The sequence below is a fragment of the Coenobita brevimanus genome, chromosome 67 (genome assembly GCF_032717465.1).
Source record: "Coenobita brevimanus isolate Jiangsu-jjx chromosome 67, ASM3271746v2, whole genome shotgun sequence".
NCBI classification, from domain to species: Eukaryota; Metazoa; Arthropoda; class Malacostraca; order Decapoda; family Coenobitidae; genus Coenobita; species Coenobita brevimanus.
This window is the reverse complement of record NC_137020.1, coordinates 18,492,377-18,515,035: the sequence shown is the minus strand read 5'-3', so window position 1 is coordinate 18,515,035 and position 22,659 is coordinate 18,492,377. Positions and strand designations below refer to the sequence as shown.

The 22,659-nt window shown below is 41.5% G+C and overlaps 1 pseudogene; it reads right to left on the bottom strand.

The window, feature by feature from the left end:
- Nucleotides 1–17,543: 17,543 nt before the first annotated feature.
- The window catches only part of LOC145405576 (uncharacterized), a 22,624-nt pseudogene continuing 17,508 nt past the window's right edge, over nucleotides 17,544–22,659 (bottom strand).

Below are 22,659 nucleotides of genomic sequence, written 5' to 3'. Positions count from 1 at the left end.
CAAAGTTGGGAATGGGCGAGTGGATGGAGTGGTTGGTCAGTGGGGTGTGCCAGCTGAAGTAGATGGGAATGGTAGTGCTTTGGTGGACATCTGTGCTGGTAAGGGGTTGGCAATAGCCAACACCTACTTTCACCATAAGATGATCCACCAGTATACATGGAGAGTAATGAGGAGGATGGATGGTGAGATTGTTGAACGAAAGGGAATGATAGACTATGTGTGTGTGGATGAGCGAATGAGAAGACAAGTGTTGGATGCAAGAGTGTGGAGAGGGTGGGGGAATGGAGTCTCTGACCATCACTTAGTGATGGCCAAGGTAAAGCTGCAAAGAAAATGGTTGAGGAGACGAAGGGGAAGACAGGAGGAAACAGCTCCTGTGAGAAGAGTGGAGAAATTCCAAGAGAGTGAGAAAATGGCAGAGTATAAGAGCATAGTGGAAGAAAGATTGGGAAGGTATGAGCTAGAGCAGATGGAACGGGTGGAAGATGTATGTAAGATATTCACAGAAGAGATAGGCACTGCGTGTGAGGTGGGTTGTGGAGTGAGGAGGAGATGCAAGGGTGTGCAAGGGACAGCATGGTGGAATGATGAGGTGAAACGAGCTGTGGAACAAAAGAAGAAGGCATATAGTGAATGGTTAGCGAGCAGAGGTAGGGGAGAAGATGAGAGAGAGGTATATGTAAGCAGGAGAAGGAAGGTGAAGAGACTGGTGAGGGAGAGTAAGAAGAAAGTGGATGAAGAGTTTGGGAGGAATCTGAGTGTGAAATGGAGGGAGAGTACGAAATTGTTTTGGAAGGAGGTAAAGAACGTAAGGCAGTGTGAAAGGGGAAATAGTAGGGAAGTGAAAGATATGAATTATAGATTGTTGGTGGAGAAGAGAGAGAAATTGAGGAGATGGAAGGAGCACTTTGAGGATTTGTTGAATGTAGAAAGTGAGAGCAGTGTGAGTATAAGTGGTTGGGGAATGGTGGGGAGAAGAAGAGATGAGAGGAGGGAGGAAGAGAGCAGTAGGGCGGAAGTAGTGGAAGCAACGAAGAAGATCAAGTTGGGAAAGGCCCCAGGAACTGACGGAGTGTGTGGTGAAATGCTGGGGTATGGGGGTGAGATTGTTGTGGAGTGGATATGGAAGTTGTGTAGATTGGCTTAGGAAGAGGGAAGGTTTCCAGAGGACTGGAAATCAGGTATAACTGTTCCTTTATACAAAGGAAAAGGGGAGAGAGAAGTATGTGGTAACCATAGGGCTATTTGCCTTCTTAGTGTGACTGGTAAAATATATGGTAGAATGCTCATTGACAGGGTTAGGCATATGACAGAGGAGCTAGTTGGAGAAGAACAAGGGGGATTTAGGAAGGGAAAAGGGTGTGTAGATCAGATATTTGTTCTAAGATGTTTAGTGGAGAAGTATCTAGAGAAGGAAAAGAAAGTGTATGCTGCCTTCATGGACTTGAAGAAAGCTTATGACAGAATAGATAGGCAAGGTATGTGGAAGGTATTAAGAATATATGGAGTGGAGGGGAAATTGTTGAGTGCTGTGAAGAGTATGTACGAAGGAGCTAGGGCTACGGGGCGAGTGGATGGTGAGCTGAGTGAGTTCTTTGATCTCAATGTAGGACTGAAACAGGGTTGTGTGATGTCTCCATGGCTGTTTAATATATACATGGATGCGGTTGTAAAGGAGGTGCAAGGTAGGGCAGTGGATGTGGAGGTGGCTCTGATGAATGAGGGTGAGATTTGGAAGATTCCGGTGTTGTTGTTTGCTGATGATACAGTATTGTTGAGTGAAGACGAATGGGAGTTGCAAGGTTTGGTGAATGAATTTGGGACAGTGTGTAGGAGGAGGAAGCTGAAAGTTAATGTAAACAAAAGTAAAGTTATGGTGTTTCAGAGGAATGAAGTCACAGAATGTACAGTGAGGTTGGATGATGAGGATATGGAGAATGTGAGTGCATTCAAGTACTTGGGTAGCGTGATGAGTAAGGATGGAACGTTGGGGGATGAAGTGCATGAAAGGGTACAGCAGGGAAGGAAGGTTGTGGGTTCACTGAAAGCAGTGATGAGAAATAGGGAGGTGAGTATGGAAGTTAAGAAGTCACTGCATGATAGTATTGTGATCCCTACCCTGACGTATGGAAGCAAGGCGTGGACCTTGCTAGAGGGGAACAAGTCAAGAGTGAGAGCAGTGGAAATGAGTTACTTGAGAGGAGCATGTGGAGTGACATGGAGGGACAGGTTGACGAATGAAGAAGTGAAGGAACGTTGTGGGGTGGATATGGATGTTGTTGAGAAGATTAGGAGAAATTCACTGAGGTGGTTTGGGCATGTGGAGAGAATGGAGAATAAACGACTGACTAAGAGGGTGTATGTAGGTGAGGTGGAGGGCGGGAGAGGGAGGGGTAGACCGAGGATGAGGTGGAGGGATGGAGTTGAGAGGTATATGAGGGAGAGGGGAGTGAGTTGGGGGAGGGTAGTCAAATGGTGGGTGACAGAGCGACTAGGAGGCGTTTTGTCTGTGGCCACCCTTTGCGGGATTAGGGCGTTGGGCTATAGATAGATAGATAGCATTTACCCCAGGGTTGGGGGTAAGAGCGCAACATGTTTTTTTCTTCAAATTTAAGCACACTTATGCATATTTGAACAATCCTGTTCATACCCTAAATGCATTATGTGTATTGTATTTGTATTTTGTGCCACCTCATTGGCCATACAGATGTAAAAAAGTACATACATAAGCAAAGAAAGATGAAAAGAAAGAAAACATAAGAAAACGTAAAGCATTTATTAACGCATGACCATGCTAGTCATTTCTGATGCCATAAAGCAAAGTTTGTCTTTAATAAAGGGTGGCTCAGGCAACCACTTAACACTAGGAGTTACATCAGTAGACCAAATGTCCTGATTCTGTGGCTCTATAAAGTATGAAAATTCATTCCTGACACGTTGTAATCACGTTTGAAATACTTCGCTGACACTTCTCCACTTACTTCCTTCCCTAGCATTTTTCCAACAAAATGATAGTCTGAATTAGCTTTTTTGCCAGTAAATTTCACAATAACATACAACCCCTCCTTTATTTCCTTGGTCTTATTCTCTTTCTCAGCTCCTCCCACTACTCTTCCCTCCTTCTCTTTTCCTTCCTCTTCTCGATCCTCCTCTTCTCTTTCTTCTGCTTCTGATTCCTTCCCTGAACTTTCCTCATCATTATACTCTACAAGAATCTCTGGCGTGTCCACATCACTTGATGAAAGCTGCTCTTCCAGGATACTGTACGAGTCGGCTTCAGATACTCTCAGCTTCTTTTTGGCACCAGTTTTCATGGTTTGCTGGCCAGAGGGACCTGCACCAATATGCAGGGATGTGTAGAAGTCGTGAAACTCTCTTGACGGGTTCTCCTGCTTTTACACGCATGATAGGCTCAAACAGATCCTCGGGGAAGTAACGGCACTCCTGCTTGGGGTCTGTTTTTCTCGCGTATGGTCGCACCATCTGTAAAAATATGAGAAATAAATTGCATTGACAGATAGATATTATAGTATTTGGATTGTTTCTGTTTTGTTATGCTCTAAAGATTGAACATGTAGGCTATAAGGCATGAACCAATTCATTTGGATAGCAATTTGTAGGCAATACCAGCATGTGCACGTTTACCCCATGAAAATTTGCACAGTTACCCCACCATTCATTCATGACTCACTATTCACTAATGCTTGGACCTAGCAACTTATAATTATAGCATAATCTACCTAAGGATATACACAATTATTGAGCCTAAATAGAGTAACCTAGGAATATTTGTTGTTAGGTAACTTACCCTTAGTGTTCCAACGTAGTGCTTCATCCAAAATTTCCGTCAATGCTCCATCCTCCCTGTATAAAGCCGTAGTGGTCGCTGTTCTTGATAAAATGGTTGGGTAACACTTGTTAAAGTTGAACCAATGACTCTGCTTCGTATTCAATAAATTATCCAGATTGGTGCTAAATACGCCCATATCGAAGAGTTGGCAGGGAATTTCCGTGGAGTTTAATGAGTGTGTGTGTGTGTGTGTGTGTGTGTGTGTGTGTGTGTGTGTGTGTGTGTGTGTGTGTGTGTGAGAGAGATAGAGAGAGAGAGAGAGGGCGTGGCCTTTCCATATCTACAGTCCATTGTTTATTACTTTACTGATGCAACGAATATATGATTTTATTCATCAGAAAATAGTGGTAGCTGGGATGGAGGTGGTGGGGGTGTTAGCTGTGGTGGAGGTGGCAGTGGTGGTTATGGCTTTGATGATGATGGTGATGGTGGGAGCTGTTGTGGTGGTGGTGGTGGTGGTAGCCGTGATGATAAGGGTGATGGTGGTAGTTGTGGAGGTGGTAGTGGTGGTGGTGATGGAAATGATAGCTGTGAAGTTGGTGGTGGTGGTGGTAGTTGTGGTGGTTTTGTGATAGTAGTTGTGGTGATTTCTGGTGGTGATAGTTGTTTTGATGATGGTGGTGATGGTAGCTGTGATGATGATGGTGGTAGTGATAGTTGTGATACTGGTGGGGGTGGTAGCTGTGGTGGTGGGGATGGTAGCTGTGGTGGTAGGGTGTGGTGGTACCTGTGATGGTGGTAGTGGTGGGAGTCGCGGTGGTGGTGGCAGCCGTGAAGATGATGGTAATGATGGTGGCTGTGGAGGTGGAGGTGGTGATGGAAGTAATATCTGCGATGATGGTGGTGGTTGAAGCTGTGGTGGTTTTGTGGTAGTAGCTGTGGTGGTTTTTTGCGGTGACAACAGGGTTGATGATGGTGGTGGTGGTAGATGTGGTGATGGTAGTGGGAGATGGTAGCTGTTCAGAGAAGGTTCTCATTTGGGGAAGCGTTTTGTGTATTGGGCAGGAAAGTCAATGCTCCATAGTAAGGCGTGGTTCAGAAATGGTTTCTAATCTGGATAATTAGCGAGTGGTTCGATACAGCCGCAAAGGCTCTCTCTCTCTCTCTCTCTCTCTCTCTCTCTCTCTCTCTCTCTCTCTCTATATATATATATATATATATATATATATATATATATATATATATATATATATATATATAAAATTGACCTTCGTGTTGTGTGGTGCAGTGAGGAGTGGTCCCTTCTACCCTTAGAGACTATGACACGAGTAAATGTGTGTGGATGAATATTTTAATGAATGTCTCGTCCTGTCTTGGCTACCTCCCGTTAGAGGGGAAACAGCCTAGATATATAGACAGATAGACAGATGTTTACTCCTTTGTTCTCCCAATCTAGCTTTCTGAAAAAAAACTTTGTCATGCTGTAAATAATTTTGGTGAAACTGTATATTCCTGACGCATGTTTTTTTTTTTCAGTCTTAATTTTTTCTGAATCTTTATGTAACCCAACTGTAGCGGTTTCCTCTTTATATATGTATGCCGGGTTATTTGCAGTGTTCTTGTTTACTTCTCGTTTCATCAGTGAAATTATTGCTGCGCTGGGTCAAAAGCCTTCTTGTAACTGACTAAACCTAAGTTCAGCAGTTAATTATATTTTGTAGTTTTCTCAATTAGCTTGTTCATTGTGTGTTGATGGTCAGTAGCCGAATACTCACTTCGGAATTCTGCCTGCACACGAGGTTAGTTTTCTTCCAGACTTACCGTCATTCTGTTTGTAAGGACTTAGTTGAAGAGTTTGTAAAGAACTGATAATAAGCTACTGTAAAAGATCGAAATTATAAAAATCTTTGGAAATGCTTTTCTGGTAAAGCAAAATAACTATTATTTACACCAAATGTGTGTGAAGAGGAAAGAGTGGCCCGCGATGACTTAAGATATATATATATATATATATATATATATATATATATATATATATATATATATATATATATATATATATCACTAGACTGCTTCCCGCAAGGAAAGGGAGGTAGCCGAGACAGGACGGCCAACTCTCAATTTACTCATCCACTCAAACACATTCATTCACATCTTAGAGTCAAAGGGGAAAAGGGACAGTTCCTCACCACACCACACTGCACGAGGGTCAACTGCACCATGCAATCAGTGACATCCACAGCAGGGCCCAACAGCAGAGCTGGTTTACCCCTGCCACATCATAATAGACCTATCCCCTTACCCACACCTGACCAGATCAGCTGATCAGACAAATGCGGGAGAATATCCCTCAGGGCTGCATCATCATTTATTCACTCACAATTTCTCTCCATTCATTTCTATCATGCACAGCCACTCTTCCTTGCTCAACAGACATCCCTCTCGCATCCAATGCTCACTTCACACTGTCCATTCGTCCTGTTCGTGGTCTTCCTCTCAGTCTTACACTTCTCACATCAGATCTAGTTATCTTTTCTCACCAATCACTTATTATCTATTCCCTCCATATGCCCAAACCATCACAACACCCTCTGCTCAACTCGATCAGCCATCTCCCGAACAACTCCAGTTCTTCACACTCCATCATTTCTCATTCGATCCATACGCTTCACTCCACACATACTCCTCAGACATCTCATCTCCATTACATTCAAACTTTTCCTCTCTGCAACACCCATATTCCAAGTTTCAGCCCCATATAATGCAGTCAGTACCACAACACCCCCATACACCCTTCTCTTTACATCCATTCTAACCTAACGACATCTAAACGCTTTTTTTCATTCTTCCCAGCACCTTTCCTACTTCATTCATACTAAACTTCACTTCTGTATCTATTCTTCAATCCACAGCAACATGTGACCCTAAATACTTAAAACACTCAACCTCCTCAAGCAACTCCCCATTCAAAACCATATTCATCCTCATACCATCTACCAACCTCGTACACTTCATCACTTTACTCTTATCCTCATGTACTTTCAATTTCCTCCATTCACACACCCTTCCAAACTCCTCTACCATCTGTCTCAATCTCTCCTCTGAATCAGCCACCAGTGCAGCCTCATCCGCAAACAGCAGCTGCTTCAGATTCCACTCTCTACCATCAACATTCACCAGACTCAGACCTCCACCTAGCACTCTTGCATTCATCTCCCTTACAACACCATCCATATAAATATTAAACAACCAATGCAACATCACACATCCCTGCCATAGCCCCATTCTCACGGGAAACCAATCACTCACAGTATTTCCCACTCGTAATTACACACGCTCTACTATTTACATAAAAAAAAAAAAAACTTTTCACTCCTTTTATGGTCCTTTCACTGCAAGAAGTCCGTTCAGGGTGGGGCCCACCTGGTGAATCACCTCTAGCGATTCTGCCAAATCAACCGTAGTACATGCCTCTCTCTCTCTTATTTCCCATCTATGTGCTATTTGAAATTGTTTGTTATATTGTGTATATAATAAAGGAAGCTATATAGTACATTGAGTTTCAGTTTTTAGAAGTATAACAACGATTTGAATTAATTCTATGACACACGGCAGCGCTTTTTTCCCATGTTGCCACGCCGAGGTCGGCGAGGGACCCAGGGTCAGAGAGAGGATTAGGCCTACAGGGGAAACCTCTTAAAAATAAAACTAGACTTTTACCTCATAGGTGGTGTGGAAAAAGAGTTGAAAATAAATAATAAATATATACAATATATATATATATATATATATATATATATATATATATATATATATATATATATATATATACAGAGAGAGAGAGAGAGAGAGAAAGAGAGGGGGAGTGAAACAGGTGGGATGGGGGTAGGTAGGGAGACAGAGTGATAATCCGATAATTGGTGGTCAAATTGGCAACATCGCACTCGGGGAAAGTCCAACTTCTGCCACACCCTGAACAGACTTCTTGCTGCGAAAGGACCATAGTAACCTGCCATCAAGTCCAAACAATCTTAAAACAGTCCACAAAGCCTCCCTATCAATTCTATCATACGCTTTCTCTAAATCTATGAACGCCCAAAACACATCCTAACCTTTCGCTACTAATGGAAAATAACATAAAATATTTCATATGATCACGCGAGCAAATATTATATGACTGTTAGGGAATATTTATTGATAATCTGATTCATTCAAATGCCATTTGAATAATTTATTGGTGAAGAAATATGTTACAAAACTTTTATTTAAATATTATCAATAACTTGAAGCAGAAACCAGTGCCAATGCCAAGGTTAGAAGGCATACCGAACTTTTCCTAACATCTGAATAGGCTGCTGCTTTGCCATATTTTATATTGTACATGTATCATTTCCATTCAACAAATTTCCAATATTTTATCGGTAATATAAAATTTGCATGAACTTTAAAGTAACAATGTATAAAACAGTGTGCAGATATAGGTCACTAATCTGATGGAAATCTGGAAACAGTATTTCCTATTTTAATAGTTCGGATAAAGTGTAAAACGTAAACACACTGTCTTTTCTCCCAGTGACACATCACAAATCTGGGTGAATTGATTCTTGCTTAACCCCTTAACCACGGGGTGTCACTTTCGTGATGCTTGGGCGCAATGGATCATACCGCAGGGCGTCACTTTTGTGATTCTGTGTTATTTTGAATTATCCCGGGCTTTCAAGTGGTGGCTTGTATCATCTATCAGTACTGCCAATGTCCAACACTAGTCAGCACTCCAAATCTCATCTGTACTCCCACCCATTGTTGACATTTTAGCGATTTTCCCCCCTTTCTGACTCCCCTCCCTACCTCCCCTCCATTACCCTGTCTACTCACCTCCCTGGCCGCGCTGCGCTAAGCAAATCTCCCCCGGATTTTTCCACAGATTTCATCCATTGAAATAAGCCCTATGCCCTATACTTATACAAAAGAATATATACCCCCAAAAAATACGGTAAGTGATACTGGTATACACCAGGAATTGGCTAATTATCACCTGACAACACCTCACATGCATTCATTCGCTACATTACCACGGTAATTTCCCCTTTGAATTATGCCTTGTAATCTATTTCTGTAATAAAAATATATATCAGAAAGGAAGGGAGAAGCTTAAGTGACATTTACATTCACCTGGAACTACCTACTTCTTTATGTATTGCCGAGATTTTCTACCAATAATTTATTAGCATGTAAGTTAGCAGCTGTCATCCTCATTGTCACTGTCAACCCTCGCCTTCTCAGATAAGCCACAGCATTTAGTTCCTTGTCCTCCGCTGTGGTCAAAACATGTTGCACTCACGCCCCGCCATTTCTGCCGCTTCTGCGCCCATTGCAAAGGGCCCCGTGACCTCTACACCCAGAAAAACTCGTGAGGGAAGCAGGAAAGGACTAAGTGACTCTGCAGTGGAACGTGAACTAGCGGAATTGTCAACGGTGATGATGGATAGTTATTTTGACCCTTCGGGGGATTCGTGTGATGAGCCGGGTGAGGAAATCGTGCCAGAAAGTACTAGTACGAGTGCTTTAGTGTCCAAAGTTATTCCTAGCTCCAAGGGAAAGGAGCCGTTAGTACAGCAAGGGAAGGAATTTGGGAAGGGAGTGAAAAGGCGGCGTGTTAGCCCCGGAACAATGGCCCCGCTTGACCCAGCCCGCCATGAGTCCCGAGTTGATTCACCTCCCCGTTCCCCAAGCCCCACTTCACTCATTTCTTCCTCTTCTTCTGCTGAATTATCTCCGGAGTCTTCATCGTCGGAGTCACCACCAGCATCAACAGTGAAGGCAGGCCGTAGAGGAAGAGGTAAATCCCTGACCCGTAAAAGTAGAGTTGCTACTAAAGTAAGGGCTGCTTGTGCTGTATGGCAACCCAGGGTCAGTGCGAGTGACCTTGAACGTGGTAAATCTCCCTCACAGCCACCCAACACCCTCACCCACCCTACACCGCCACGACAGGGAATCCTGGATGCCTTCGCGTGGACAGAAGGGTCCGATTTTGTCCCAGAACATTTAGATTTTGACGAGAGTTCCTCAGGAGTACAGCCTGCCTTCACTGTTGACGATGATGCTGAGTGTGTGGACTTCCTTTTGGCCTTCCTAGATGACGAAGTCATGCAGCACATATGTGATGAGACCAACAGGTATGAATCACAATGTGCTGCAAGTGGTACAGGTGCAGCCAAGATGCAACAGTGGTCCATGCTGGGAGTGGAGGAGCTGTATGTCTTCTTCGCCCTCATGCTTCTCATGCCACACTCAAAGAAGCATGAGTTGGAAGAATACTGGTCCATGGACCCCTTACTACCCTCACCCACCTTCAATAAGTACATGGCCAGAGATCACTTCCGGAACATCATGGGAAACCTGCACTTTGCCGACAACGATGTACCTTCCCAAACTGACCCACTCTGGAAGATCTGGGAGATTCTGAGCAGAATGAAGGATAAGTTTATGTCATTCTTCCACCCCTTTCAGAAGGTTGTCATTGACGAATCCTTGGTTTTGTTCAGAGGATGTCTTCAGTTTGTGCAGTACATTCCAAGCAAACGCCATGCTTTGGAATCAAGTTCTTTGTACTGTGCGACTGTAAGACAGGGTACATCCTTGACTTCGTCATTTATTCAGCCAGCACTGTCGATCTGGATAAAACACACCCCTTTGGCTTCTCAGGCTGTGTATTGAAAGTGCTCTTTGAAAAGTATTTTGGTGGGAATCATGTGCTGTATACAGACAACTATTATACAGCACCGAAACTTGCCAAATACCTTTCAGAGCATGGCATTGGCTCCTGCGGCACTGTCAAGAGTAATCGTGCCCACTTCCCTAAATTCCCAGAGGCAGGAACCTCGCAGCAAGGAGACGTGCACCTACTCAAGTCTGAGAAGATGCTGGCAATACGGTGGCATGACAAGAGGGTCGTGCACATGCTCACCACCGTACATAAGGGGGAAATGACAGACAGTGGGAAGGTCGACCGTAGGACAGGCGAACCTGTGATGAAACCTGATGCTGTGTTAGACTACAATATCAACATGCGGCTGGTGGACAAGTCCGACATGATGATTGGTGAGATCGACTGCCTCAGGAAGAATACTAGGTGGTACAGGAAAGTTTTTCTGCATCTCATAGATATGACGATGCTGAACGCCTTCATCCTGTACAAGATGAAGGTCAAGCCACCCAAGTCCTTCTCCCTGAGGTTGTTGCCAGGACTTGTGTTCAGCAGCTGCTGGAAAGATATGGTAGGGTGACAGCAGCAACTCCAAGGCACCATCCAGTAACACTTCTCGACAGACTTGAGCAGAGGGCGTACATGGATCGGCACAGACTGGTGCAAATGCCTGCCACAGGCAAGAGGAAGGCTGCGATCTACAGGTGCCAGGTGTGTGCACATACCACCCGACACACACCTGAGCACAAACGCACCTCTTGGCAGTGCACTGAGTGCCAGGTTCCCCTCTGTGTTACCTGCTTCTTTGATTACCACAGCCAGAAGCAGTTCTAAAAGTGCAAGTGGGAGAGGAAAGTAAAGTAATGTGAAAATAATGTGTAAATAGCAAGTGAAAGCAATGGATGTTCAGTACATATGATTGAACAGTGTATTATAGTTTTATCTTACTGAAAGTGACAGTGAGTAACATAGTGTAAGTAAAATAGAAGGGTAAATATTGAAAATACAATAGAAAATGTAAATAGTAATGTAAGTAATTAGTAATATAAGAATATGAGTACAAATACTTGATTTATAACAGTGAAAGTGAATCCGTGGCTCTCTACGTATTTTACTGAATGAAAAATTGAATGACTTCAGTGACAATAAACTAATACTACTGAAGGAAACTTATGGATAAAGACTCCAGATATATATAAGTGTTATATAGTTAGTAATAGAAGTATAAAGTGTGAGGGGTTTTATGAATAATAAATGACAGAGTACCAAGAGCGAACTAGCGCAAGTGGGAAGGTCATACGCGCTCGTAATTTTCATTGCTTTCACAGTGTTTTTTTTTTTGGAGTATGGATCCCAAACTACTTGATAATCATAGAGTAGTGTTTATAGTGTTAATATCTGGCTGTGGTAATCATATTACGGGTTGTCGGGAAGTGTAAAGTGGAGACTTCGTTACCCAACTTCAGAGGTCTCCACAAGTCCTACGGTAATCGACGAAGGCTCAACAAACATCCCAGGAGAAAGCTGAAGGTATGTGCCATAAGCATATTTAATTTTAATATTCTAGGACTAATAACTGATTTTTGGCAAATATTTTTTGAGAGTCTGTCGGAGCCCGAATAACCCAACGGGACACGCAAAACATTGGGAAACAAGCTCGCGGTGTAAGGGTTAACCGGTAGTATCCTATTGTTTCAACATTTATTTGAGGTTAACAGTTATTGTAGCTATATAGCAAATGGGAATAAACGTTGTTAGAATAGTCACCAGTTGAAATCCATAAGGGATATTGATAGTCTGCCACAAAACTACATGTAATAAACCGTTAGGTAGACTTGGCCCTCAGACTATCAACAGAACTTAAATGTGGCCCTTGGTGAGGATTGAGTTTGACACCACTGGTTACACCATAGTTGGGGATTTTTCCTTTTCATGATAACATTTAGGAAATTGGTGGGTGTGCCGGTTTTGAACAGCTACTCGTGAATGCAACAGTAAATCTTCTACTATTTCATTATCTCCTTGGGATTTTCGTCATTTCATACATTCAAGAGAATAAATTTAAACTGGTGATATGTTAGGTATTTCAAGTGTGTTACCTGAAAAGTTAGCTATTGTTACTTCTGCCTTTGATGTAAACAGTTTTTTGAAATTCTTCAGCTCCCTTCACCAATTTCTCTCTGCATTGAATATCTTATCCATTTTTGTCTTCCAGTGATGTAATATGTTGCATTCCTAGTGCTGTTTTGCTTTGCACCTGTATCAGACTTTTTTTTTTTTTTTTCTGTTTTATGGTTCCTTTGATCTGATCCATGTTTCTCTCTCGTTTTTGTTTTCAGTCTCTTGTTGAGAAGCATATTTAATTCTGTTTTTTCTGTCCCAACTTTTTTTTTTTTTTCGGTTCCTTTCTTCTTTTCATTAGCTCGAGGGTGGTTTTTGAATACTTAATGGTTTTGGTTCTATTAGCTTACCCTACTGCTCAACTAATTCTCTTAACACTTTTGTAATGCTACTGTATCATTCAACCCATCAGTGTCACAGCCAGCATTACTTACAGTAGAGCCTAAAAACATGTCCATTATTTCTGACTAAAAGATAACTTCGTTTCTGCTTAGTTTCATTGGGCATTTTTTTTTTTATCTCCGTTTTATCATTTCTGATATTCATTCTGGCTGTGCAGCCCATCGTTCTGTTGTCACATTCAACATAGTTGATAGCTGTAACATTAGGATCATGTTCTTATCTGCTATAATGAAGTCAGTTTCATGCTATGTTTCTCCATTTGGATTCTCTGTATTCATTTTCTCACTGTTCTTTTGTGGTTGAATGTGTTCCCTTTTCTCATATGATACATTTCAGCATTATTATTATTATTATTATTATTATTATTATTTTTACCATTTCATCTCTGTCACTCCTTTCTCCTACTTCGAATTTTCCAATACATGCTTCCCCATTATTCGATTTGCCTACTTTTGCACTGAAGTCTCCTTTGAGTAGAATATGTTATCTGGCCATTTCTTCTTCCATAGTTTGGGAGATGTCGCCATAAAATGCTTTTATTTTGTTTTATCTGTTTAGGGAAGTGGGTGCTTTACTTTTATTACTTTTGCACAATCTAATTGCAATCTAAGGAATTGTTAAGTCCCATTCCCACACTGCCACAGGCTCCAACAGCAGTAGTTCAGTATAGGAAGGATGTTGCCCAGTGAGTTGTTCTTCCTCGAGGCAGCCTTTCAGTGTACAGTACACAGGATCGGCTGAGATGTTGTAAATAAAAGCTGATTTCTTAAGTTCACTGTCTTTATTTCCCAGACAATTACACTTAATGCTTGCCAACTTCACTTGACTGTTTTCAGAGGCACCGAAGATACACAAACCGCAGTAACACTTCACTGTTTTACCAATAAGACTTCACTGTTTTCACAAGTGCCGAAAATAATCTCCAGATACTGCAAATACTGTACACTTAATGCTTGCCAGCAGCACTTCACAAACTTCACTAACGCCACTACACTGACACTGCACTTCACTCAAACAGAACTGAAAACTTACTGAAACTATTCTAGTCCCTTCCCCATCCTTATATAAGCTTCCTATATTCTAGAGTGCTGTACTACAAATTTCTCGTGTATTCCCGAGGGAGCATGGTTACAACAGTTACCAACTCGGAGACATCCAAGAGATGCCAGAGTTTTCTTACACTGCATAACACTCTAAATTATTTAGCATACAAACCTAAATTAAATTATATAATTTAATAATCACATAAATAAAACATCATAGAGGAAAGAATATAAAAATCAATGTAGAACATACAAAATAACTGTGCTGACAAACAGCAGGCTAATTGGCAACTGTGACTCGTACCGGAACAATGACAAACACCGGGAATTCTCCCGAACAACCTAGTCAGCAATCCAGTTCTCAACACTATTTTGTTAGATACATTGCGGATAATATTATTGTTATCTGTGAGAATTCTGTTAATAAGGAATCCTACACCACTAGCTCATTCATTTTGCCTTCCTCTGTATTAAAATAAGTGGTTGGTCTCCCGTATCTGATTTAATTTTCGTTTTCTGTAGATATCATCCAGCCCTGTAATATCCCAACTAATGTTTTCTGCTTCAGTCTTTAATCCTTCCATAGCCATAGGTCCGAAATTTTACATGTGCCCCTGGCTGATGCCCAGGCCATTTTCTGAAGTTTCGAAAACTGATTTTTTTTTCCTTGCCATATTGAAGAGGAAGTTCAGACGCACCTAACAGTGCAAATCCCAGCTCCTAGACCCATTATGTGGCTTGCACTGGAGCGCGCAAGTTGTAGAAATATCGGCAACGAATATCTGCCACAGTGGTGTATTTCCGCGGTGGAAAATCGCATGTGTTATCATTTTTTAACCCCCCAAGGCAATGTGAATGGTGCTGAAATATTGCGCATATATTAGATATGATGATATCGAATGATTTCAGTACATAATATGTTAGGATTGGCTCAAAAAAAAATATATATATATATTTTTAACATTTTTTGTATAAAATATGTTTATGGTAGTTTCAAGTTATTATGCATGTTATCGTGGTGAATATGGTTGGAAGAGGGAGTGAAAGGGTTGAATATTCAGTCCTAAATGAGAAAATTGCCGGTCCCCCGAGGGTAGGCTCTCCCACAGGGGATGAAAGTGGAGGGTCAGGTGGATTAGCACCTGGGCAGCTCCGATTAGGGATCGGGGAGTGGAGGCGCTTTTAGCCACTCTCACACCACCTGCATGGCTAAAATAGAATCGTAATGCAGGTTCAAAACTATGAATAAATCAAATTATTAGGAATAGAGAGACAAAGCAGAAATAAATACGTATACACATGGGAAAAAAAAAAAATCCTGTAATAACATGTTTACTTTTCTCTATCATTTTACTTTATTTTCGTGATATATGTTGCTGTCTATGTGTCGTGAGCGTAGGAAAGTATGATATTTTCTGCCAGGGTAAGGAAAAAAGGTAAAGCTGTATGTTTGCCAACACTTCACACTGTCAGAATACGAGAAACTCGGAGTATTGCATGGTAACTGCATGTGATATCATACTCACATCCAACGCACAATTATATTGCATTCAGTGTTTCAGCAATGATTGCGTGTAGTTCAAATTCATAAACAGGAGAAAAAAATACGTGGATAACAATACAGGAACATGCACTGATGCTGGCAAGGCTGGCAAGGTAAGGTGGAAGGGGAGAGCTGTTTGATTGGGCAACCTTCACACGGTCAAAATACGATAAAATTGGCTTATCACACGGTTGCCTTGTAAGATAGCATTCCCCATAACCTGTGCTTGTTCACTTACAAACAGAACCTGCAATGATTACCACTCTATCTAGGGCAAAAAGATTGTAATAAGCATATAAGGAAATACACGGGGATTGGCATCTGAGAAATAAATACGGAGCAGAATAATTGCATCATGTGCATGATGCCATGACAGGAGTCAGTGCAGACGACCTTTTACCCATCTCAGCCCTCCCCTAGCAGGTCAAAAGTAAATAGAGATAAGTCATTGTCTGGGAAACAGTCTTTGTACAAAAGTCACTTACAAAACATAATCTACTTTACATGCTTCCACTATCTTACACTTCTATATCTTTCTTCGTAACACTACACTAAGTAATATACACTATATACACTGCACTCGTCCACACAGCGATGGAATGATACTCGGTGAGGGGTGGTGATGTGGCCCGTGGAGTGGTAGGAAGTACTGTAGTGAGGTGGCACGAGAGGTGGTGCTGGGTGGTGAGGTGGTGCGTGTGGTGGAGTGATATGGTGGTGAGGCGGTGCGGGGTGAATGCAACTGCACTCCAGCCTTCCCTTCCTCTCTCTCCTCTCCCTCAGTGTAGAGTCGCTTCACCACTCTCCGTTTCCTCTTTGGTGGTGGTGGAGCTGTACGGGGAGGTGGTGGTGGTTTCTCCTCACTCTCCGAGGAGATGTCGCTGTCGTCCTCCTCGGTAGTAAGAGAGTGATACCGCTCATCACCACTCTCGTCACTATTCCCATCAAACTCTATACCTCCAGGTCTGACCCAATTCGGTTCTCGTAGATGTCCCCCCCTCCTCCCACTGGGAAACAGCTCCGCCCTGATCTCGGGTCTGGTGAGTGGACTTTGGGGCTGGAGAGGGCAGCGCTGGATGGGGGTAGGGGCAGGGAGTGAGGCAGAACTCGGACGTCCAATCATCACGGAAGTGTGCAGTGTACTGATGTGTGGGGTGTATGGGGGTGTAGGGTAGGTCAGTCTGAAGATGTTCAGAATGTTTACTCACTTTCCAAAAATTTTTGCCGTTTTTTTTTTTTTTTTTTTTTTTTTTTTTAATAGGCCGCGCTCAAACGACGCCTGCGGCCAAGTATTGGATAAACATAATTCGACGCCGGTGGCCAGGGAGGGTTAAGGAATAAAGCTTGTAATCTTCTCCAAGGCTTCATACATTGTTAGCTCAGATTTTCATGCAGTTCAGTTGACTTAATGTTCCATTCTCTAATCTGAAGAGACAAACCCTACTCACTTCTGGTGGCACACGGCCAGTGAGAGAGAAGGCAGAGTGGGTGCTACTTTGGTTTGTTACCTACAAGGAAAAAATATCTACACTGTACTTTGGCTTGTTATCTACAAGGAAAAAGTATCTACACCGTACAAATTTTATTTTGGAATGATATCTACATAGTAAAACATAATAACATATATATAACATAGAGAAAATTTAATTAAAAGATATTAAAAAATTTTCTATTAATAATATTCTAGCAATGAACAGCACGTACATCAGCTAAAAATGCTAAATATAAGTCAGGAGCTTCTTTTCTCATCATCCGGCAACACCGGGTCGCTGGGTCCGGGTCAGTCAGGATCACTTGATGGTCGTGATCGTCAGCTTTTACCCTCCCGGAAGGGAGCTGAGAGCTCATATAGTCCGATCTAAGGGCAAGGCTGTGACCTTCACACAAGCACACACCCGTGCTATTGAAATGTTCTTTGATTGCAGCCTCTCATTTTTTTCAATATACGAATCTTCTCATCAAGCCAGAATCTTTCAGTTCCTTGTGTATGTGCTCCGGTGTTAGGATCGACGTAATATTGCTGATGATTTACGGAAAAATGACGAAAATTGAGTTGGTTTAAATTAGAGTAGCTGGCCATTCATCGGAATGGATTATTGAGCCTTCAGCGACTTCTCTCTGAATAATTGGTTGAAGTGTCTCACGGTCTCTTCTTTGAACGTAAAAATATCGGCAATCTGAACCTTTCTTCAAACCGAACACCCAAGGACCATCAATACGTCTTCCATGGTTACGGTTATTGTCCACTTCAGCTTCTCTGTCTGTTGAATTTGGAGTCCGGTCTCCTTGCAACATTCGGCCTCTATTGTATTTTTCAAGCCGTCCTGCAAAGCGTGCTTCATCAATTTGCACAGGCTCTTTCTTCAGTGCCTACCATTTGACCACGATTCTGGACTGAAACAATCGCTGTACAAACTTCCTCTGCATAAGTTGAACCAATCGCAAATGTGCTTCGGTACCTCTACCAGTTAAATCCTTTTTCGAACCAGATCATAAGATAGGTCTTGACCATAAAACTAAAAGATCAATTCTAAAAATTTTGGCAAAGAGAGAGCTTGCAATTTAGTTTGTTATTTAAAGCTGTGAAGTGGAAGAATACATTGCCTCTGCGAACGGAACGAAAAGTTTGACATCCACGGTTTCTGCAACGAAGAACGGGCATAAATTCGCCATTTCGTCTTCTTTTCCGAGCGTCCTTCATCTCTCCGCCACATCGATGACACGGTGAAACACTTTGTTCTTCATCAAAAAGTCCATGTCTTCTTAGAAATGCCAGTGCCTTAGTTTCGTCGCTGATTTCGGTGTAGAATTCTTTTGCGAGCATCTTAAGGGCTGTGTCAATGACTGAAATATAAATGAGGATTTACGGAGGTTAGGAGGAATTAAGAAAGGTAAAGGACTGGCCTATCTTTGAAATCTAGGTAACAAAGTAGATTACAAGGAAATCTTTGGAAATTAGGTAACAAACTAGCTTGTAGATAACATACCAAAGCTGTCAAAACTGATGTCTATGGCGGAATGAAGTGTGCTGTTGCCACATGTACCTTGGTGAGTCGGGACCGGAGCTTCGACACTCGAACAGACATTCCACTCATGCTTCAGACTCTCTAACCATCTAGATGCGGTATACCAAAGTAGATTCATGACACGTAGATCGCAATATAAAGTGTAGATCGCATACCAAAGTAGATTCATGACATGTAGATCGCAATATAAAGTGTAGATCGCATACCAAAGTAGATTCATGACACGTAGATAACAAGCCAAAGTAGCACCGGCAGAGCGATTGGATGTTTAGTTCAGGATGATCAAATAAGAATGCCCAGAAAATCATGAACAGTACAATTTATGTTTGGTTGGGGTGACAGTGGTAAATAATACCACCTCCCTGCCGTATAGTTTTCGGTGGGCTGTAATTATTGTCCCACCTTGTTCACTATTCAGTGGAGCCCTATATATCTGCATGGTTTCCCATGGTCTGCCCCATATAATAAATAAACATATAATGTATACACATAAGTTTATATATATATATATATATATATATATATATATATATATATATATATATATATATATATATCATCCAATCCTACATTGCCCCATGAGGAGCGTACGAGCCCGGAGCTAGGCAGTTGGTCCCGACATTTAAGATGAGAGTGACCAGCCTCACTCATCCCTGAGTGGTATTACATGAGCAAATATTATATCATATGTTCATTACTATTCAAACCATCATATTAATGTTAAAAGATCTGTGTTCATATCCATGTACTAAGAGCATATAGAATTTCAGACCCAGAATTTTTAGGTGATGAACTAAAAATGATTCAGAGTATTGGAAAGAAGCTAAAATATTCACAAAGCATACTAACTCAGTGCCACAATACAGCCAAGAAACTATTCCTTGAAGGGAAAACTAATAAGCCAGATCGCCAGAACATTCAAAGAACCCTTTGTCCTCCCCTTCCATGAAAATTTTCTTGATGTTGTTCACATACTGAAGAAACTCAATGTACAAGTAGAATTCAAATATGAGAACACCATCAAAAAAACCCTCATCAAGAACAGTCCTATCAGTAATTCAGGTGTTGTTTGCAAAATCCCGTGTAAAAGCTGTAACAAATTTTACATAGGACAATCTGGAAAAGATTTGGAAACTAGAATCTCACAACATAAATACAGTGTAAGGACAGCCCAGCAGAGTAGTGGTTTATTTCAGCATAAAGCATCAACTGATCACCATATTGACTGGACAGGCTACAAGATTCTAGCAAGATCAAAAAGCTTAGATGAAAGAAATGTAATAGAATCTTGTCTAATTTCTGGCACATATGAAAAGAATGTAAACATGAGCTATGGTCATTTTAAGTGTGATAAATTGTTAATTGAATTAATTTTAAAGCATTATCCCCCAGACTAACACGTGATTGTTCCCTGTCATCTCCTGGTAGTGTAGTCACACCTGTGTGGGACACACCAAGCATTCATCCTCTAGGTCTTAAGTTAAGCAGCAGTATTTATCCCCTCCTCCCTCCCCCCTCTCCCCTTCCCCCTCCCTCCCATTCCCCTTTAACATAACATAAGAAGAGAGGATAACTGCAGTACGCCGGTTGGCCAATGCGAGGCAGCTCCTAGAAGAGTAACTGAACTACTAGAATGAGATAAGGATAGCAAAGAAGAAGGCTCCCCTCCTACTCCCTCCTCCTTTGTCACGTGCATATTTAGATTCAGGTCATCCTTTGTCGTGTTCCACTCCCTGCTGCAGGTGACCATAAGTTAAGCCGCAGGTAAAACTTCAGGTCATCCATTGTTCTGTGTGCCACTACCTGCTGCGGGTGTGCATAAAAGACCTCTACCCTTTACGGTTCTGTCTCACTCTGTCTGAAGATGTAATATACGAAAGTACTCACTGTCGCTCCTTTCATTTCTCCTGTGGTTAGTTTGCATATATATATATATATATATATATATATATATAGATATATATATATATATATATATATATATTGTTATGGAACAGAGAAAGATAATGTACACTTTTAAGTGAGAATAATAAAAATCACTACTGTCCCGTAAAGTTCCAGGTTCAAAACAAAGAGTTAGGTAAAATTACAAGTTAAAGTTTAATGCTCAAACTAACAACAAAACATTCAGGACTCATAAGGACAATTGTAATGGCAAAACAGGTTAAATATATGGTTAACTGCAATAGCCTCTATTAACACGAAATTAGCAAGAGTAAATTTATCTAAGTCAGCCCTGATAAAATGAAAAATACACTGGGTAATGCTCAGTTAATGCAAGATAAATTATTATAGATACAAATTATTATTAATAATTGCTAACAACAAGAACCCTACATAAATTACAAAAACCTTACTAGGCCTAAGAATTAACCTTATGCTACACAGTACAAGAAAAAATGCAACAACAGTTATACTCAAATTACACACAGCTGCTAGATGGTTGGAGACTTCCTGAGCACTCACAACAATAACTGTACAGGGGAGGACAGAGATGTGAACAAAATGAGGAGTAGATATAAGTGGCAATAATGCAGAGACTGAGCTCATTATATAGGGGCCAGCAGAGCTTGATACAACTTGTAAGAAGGACGCGCAAATGAAGCCATGGGGACAAAGAGTTGACAATCCCGCTCTGAACAACAGAAAGAGCGACTTACTCTACTATAAGGGTAGAAGGGGGGGAGTGAGGTAGAACACGCTCGTGATCAAACAGACAGCACACTGCACGTTAGAATTACACTAAGGATGATGAAATCATAGGCTATGTAACACCTCCCCACAAAGAAAAAAAAAAATTACAAAGGAAATTTCTTATTACTCTAAAACAATCTGTCTAAAGTCTAGATAAGCAATCTGCAATAACATTTTCTTTCCCCTTGACATGCTGCACGTCCAATGAACACTCCTGAAGAAGTAGACTCCATCTTGTCAATCTCTGATTTTTATCTTTAAACTTACTAAGGAATTTCAGTGGGTTATGATCCGTATAAATGACTATGGGGTCAAAACCAGAACACAAATAAAATGAAAAATGCTGTAAACCCAAAATCAAGGCCAAAAGCTCTTTCTCAATAGTTGAGTAGTTCTTTTGAGGTGGAGTGAACTTCTTACTGTAATAAGATACAGGGTGTTCAATACCCTGATCATCCTCTTGCAGCAAAACAGCCCCAGCTCCTGTATCACTTGCATCAACAGCCATCTTAAAAGGCTTAGCAAAATTTGGAGTAGCGAGCACTGGCTGACTTAATAGGATAGCTTTAAGTTTGCTGAAAGAGGATTCACAGTTATCGGTCCAGACAAATTTAACTCCCTTTTTCAGTAGGTCTGTAAGTGGTGATACAAGAATTGAAAAGTTAAGAACAAATCTCCTGTAATAACCTACCATTCCCAAAAATCTTTGTAGCTCTTTCCTACTTTTAGGTCTGGGAAGATCACTTATAACCTGAACCTTAGCTCCTGGTGGTGCAACATGTCCATCACCAATTACGTACCCAAGGTACTGAACTTTAGCTTGACCAAACTCACACTTTGATAAATTAGCTACAAGATTAGCCTGAACCAAACGCTCAAGAAATTTACTGACATGGCATAGGTGATCTTTCCAGTTGTCACTGAAGATTAATACATCATCAATATAAACAACACACCCTGCCAAACCCTCTGTTACAACATTCATGAGCTTCTGAAATGTGGCTGGTGCATTCTTCATACCATATGGCATTACAGAACATGCAAAAGTCTTTCCTAGTGTTACAAAACATGAGATCTCCCTAGCACGTTCAGTCATAGGTACTTGCCAGTATCCCTTTAACAAATCAAACTTACTTATGTACCTAGCCTTTCCGATCTTGTCTATGCAATCTTCCACACGAGGGAGAGAGGGTAAGTGTCTGTTTTGGTTATCTGATTAACACATCTGTAGTCGATGCAAAGCCGCTGTGACCCACCTGGCTTAGGGACTAGAGTGACAGGAGAACTCCACTCGCACTGACAGGGCTCCAATCATCTTGTGGTCCAACAGGTAG